We start from the raw sequence: 4,441 nt of genomic DNA, 5'->3' as shown, positions 1-4,441 counted from the left end.
GAACCAACAGAATAATATGCTTCGTCAGAGGGATCAGCACATCAGGGGAATTTTTTGAGAAAGGAGAGTCTTATTCCGCCGCATCAACAGAAATATATGTGAGAAAAAGGGGCCCTGTTTTTGTGAGAAGGGGGAAGGAGTCTTTTTGTTACGTCACAGGCACCAAGAGTCGTAAACACAAGGACTGCGTAGCACCCTGGCATCTGTCGTAGGAAGCTGGTTTACGATGTTTCTTACGTTCACTTTTCTCTCTCTCTCTCTCTCTCTCTCTCTCTCTCTCTCTCTCTCTCTCTCTCTCTCCCAGCTATTTTCTAGGATATGCGTTGGAGGAGAGGGATTGTGTAACTTTCTTTGTGTGGATGAGTTGATATTGATTGCAGGAACCGAGGAGGAATTGCAACAGAAGATATTGCAGTGGCAGGACAACATTGAAGGAGGAGGCTGACAGTAATCCTAACAGAAGCGAAAATAATGAATAAATACATGAGAATAAATACATGTTATGGATAGGAGTGGATAGGATTTGAGAGGATGCAGAAGTTTAAGAGAGAGAGAGAGAGAGAGAGAGAGAGAGAGAGAGAGAGAGAGAGAGAGAGAGAGAGAGTTTAAGTATTGGTCATGGATGGACGAGAAAACAGGAACGGACGGTGAGGAGAGAGAGAGAGAGAGAGAGAGAGAGAGAGAGAGAGAGAGAGAGAGAGAGAGCAGCCTGGTCGAAATGAGATGTTAGTGGAATTATGTGACCTAAAAATGAGTTAAAAAATTGATAGTAAAAATTAACACTTCATCCACAAGGCCAGTATTGATGTATGGAGCAGGGGTGTAATCGTGAAGGAGAAAGATTAATAGGAAGGTCGGAATGAAGGATATTGAGGTGGATATTGAAGCTCTGCCAGGATGAAAGGATTAGAGACGATGAATTATGACGACGAGAGAGGCGTGGTGTGCGTAACATAGAAAATACGAGAGTGGAAGATGAGATGGCGTGGGAAGGACTAAAGATGACAGTGGGGGAGCCGGTAAAAAAAAGGGGAGAACAACTTAAGCATAGGAGGCCCTGGAAACGACAGAAATTCAGGAGAGATGGAGCGCAATTGTGAGGTAGCACCATTTGACAGATTGGTTGGACAGAAAATATTGGAGATGAATTACAGGAGCGACTGACTCCGTGTAAGAGTGACAAGGCATAGAAGAACATTTTAGTTACGCAAAAGCACATTCAAGAGCGTAGAATTACCCAGTATGGTTTGTGTTTTGGTGGTAATCATCCTCATCGTTTTGAACATGATTAGGAAAATAAAATATATATATGCGTCGATTTGCGGCCAGGAACGTAAAAGCAAGTTCATTTTTACGAGATCAGACTTGGTTGTTATGGTTACGGTGGCAGCAAGTGATTAGATTTTTTTTTTTACTTAACATATTTCCGGAAATACACGCACTGGAAATATACGCGCCGGAAATACACTCACCGGAAATATACGAACCGGAAGTATACGCACCGGAAATATTTGTGCTTGTCCAGGTGCACAGTGAGAAATACAGAAAATCGAATACAGTATTTTCATTACAGGTGGCGGTTTTTTCTAAGTTTTAATTCTGGTTTCAAATGGTCACTCTTGGGGTAACAGAAAAATTATGCCATCTTATGTGATTATACCGTATTATATTCTTCAGAATTATATATATATGCAGTGTCACAACTACCAGTATATATAAATAAATGAATAATGTAGTAAGCCTACAGTATGTAAAAATAACTGATATAGAGAGGTGTACCACAGAGCCTGCCAACCCCACGATTATACAACCCAAAGACCGAAGTATCCCCACAGACAGACAGACACGGAAGAGAGCACAGACCAAAGCATTAACCCCTTCACTAAGATACATTTTCCCTGAGCTGAATATAACCATCTGAAGGTAAAGAAAATACACAGTAAATATAAATTGTAGAGAGGGGAAAGAGGGAAGCATGGAGGACGTGACCAGAGAGGCGGATATTACAGAGAGAGAATATGGAAACACGCTACAGTCATAACATGGAAGGAGGGGAACTGAGAGAGAGAGAGAGAGAGAGAGTAGACAGGAACATGATCCACAGTATAGAGGCAGGGAGAGGAGCAAAGACAGGAATAAGCACAGAAGCTGTCGAGAACAAAAGCAGACTTAAAAAAAAAAAAGCAGAGGAAAGGAAGCATGTATGCAGACAAGAACGAGAGAGAGAGAGAGAGAAGTGAATGAACAGGCAGACAAGAGAATACAAAGCAGACATAGAGTAGGAAAAGGACAGCAGCAAACAGCAGATCAGTAAAAAAAAACTTTCTCCCATCATTCCACCATCCCCCTCACAGCAGACACCAGAGCAAAAGAAGGTAAGCAGAAAAAGGCAGAGAAGAGAGTAAGGGAAGGGAGCAGAAAAAGCAGAGCAGACAAAGGCAATGGATGGAAAACAGGAACAACCAAATATCTTTCTTTTCTTCCTTTCATTCCTCTTTCTTCTTCCCTCACCCTTCACCTTTCATCCTTCACCCCTTCGTCTCATGGCAAACAAAGAGGAGGAGTAGAGAGAGAAAGAGAGAGACAGAGAGACAGACAGACAGAAACATACGAACAGAGAGCAGCAGACAGAAAGAGTAAGCAAGCAGACAGAGAGTAAGAGCAAGCGAGCAGACAGGAACAGCACGGCGGTCAGAGATGAAAAATAAAAGACGCAGCCCCTGAGTATGATAGATAGAAATGTGAGAGATAGATAGAGTGGTTGATAGATACTGTGGTAGGTAGATAGATAGAATTCAGTTTCACGCTTTAACGATTCAGATATATTTTCGTCCCTCACATGTAGATAGTACACACACACACACACACACACACACACACACACACACACACAAATAGACAGAGGCTGAATACAACTGGATGTAATCAGGATTCTTGCACGCTAAAGATAGACGGATGAAGTAGGTAGACAGATAAATTTTTTGATAAACAGACAGACTAACAGACAGGCTTACAGATAGAAGTTGATAGAACGGTGCTGGATAAAATTAGGATGGGATTAAGAGATAGGGTATTCAGGTGGAGATAAGTAGTCAAGTAGCGATAAGAAAGCAGTTGGATTAATTTAGATGCAACTATACTTGGATGATATGCCTGACCGGATATGTGGACGATGTTACGAATTATCCAGTACCCGGCTAGATATTTTTACCCCCTATCCGGACACCTAAATAGTAATGTACACGTTAATCCTAGCCGAGAAAAACTAATTAAGATTTCCAGTAAGAGTGTCCTCAAATATTAATGTGTTAGCTTGTCATATAAAAGTCTTTCAAAGTGAGTGCAATACAGGCTTGTAAAAAAAGATGCATTTTTTAATAATACCATTTTTCACAAGTTGATTAAAAGTAACATTACCGGCATATAAAACTTGCGGTTGATTCACAGTATTAGGATAGCAGAAAGGAGACTTGCAGTAGAAACCATTGAAAAACAGACTAGTATTTCAAGTCACTCAGTACTAGATTTGGAAAACGAAAATTGAAAAGCCTATGATGGAAAGTTTGTAGCATTTTCCTTGACGGGGCAGCACTCATTATTACTTTTCTCCTAAAATTTTACTGTGCCCTGAATACATTATCTAAGAAAAAAGATATAGGTGCTGTTGAAAGAAATTTGATCGCAAGCAGCTAAAAAAAAAAAAAAAAGTATACATTTTCCAGTGTTTAGCCTATTTGTGCCCACGGTTCCATACGAATGAATTTTGCTGGAAGGGTACCGGTAGACTTACTCTGCATACCGCCCTTCGCCTGTTGGCTTATAGTTGCAAAGCCCAGTTGCCTTAACCTGGGAATAATTAACTTTTGAAAATGTGTGATTCCGTCCTTTTAAAACACCCTGGGCACCATTGGATAAAACACTGGAGATTTGTTTTCCGCTTCTCAGTATTATATTTTTGGCACTTCAAGAGGGGAAGCTTTTAGTGGCGGTAAGTCTCTCTCACGGGCTTAGTGAAGGACGCAACTTTAGACCCACTCCTTCCCTCATGACCTAAAATCAGAGTAAAGAATATAGCACTGAAAAAGAAAAGAATGTTTGGATCTGTTGAATTACAGGTATGGTATTACTGTTTCTAAACGTATTGGTAAACTTCTAACATAGTTTTGATGTGGTACAATTCATGATGAGAGTGGATGATGATAATTTCGGCTTCTTATTTTACCTGTGGCGCTTCCCGTGTTACATGCAATTTCCGGAAAACAAACAATGAGGCCATTTTTCTTTTTTCCAGTAATGTATATTCCAGTTCTTAATTTTTATCACTTATTTTTCTTATATTCTCCGGTTTCTCGTGCCTCGTTTTCAGTCTATTACCAGGGATGTTTATCATTTTCCAAGAGCCAAACCTTTCCTTGGTCTCTCTCGCGCACAGAGGTAAAAA

Source organism: Coenobita brevimanus, chromosome 50, assembly GCF_032717465.1.
Source record: "Coenobita brevimanus isolate Jiangsu-jjx chromosome 50, ASM3271746v2, whole genome shotgun sequence".
Lineage (NCBI taxonomy): Eukaryota > Metazoa > Arthropoda > Malacostraca > Decapoda > Coenobitidae > Coenobita > Coenobita brevimanus.
The sequence above is the reverse complement of the archived record's forward strand: the minus strand, read 5'-3'. Positions refer to the sequence as shown.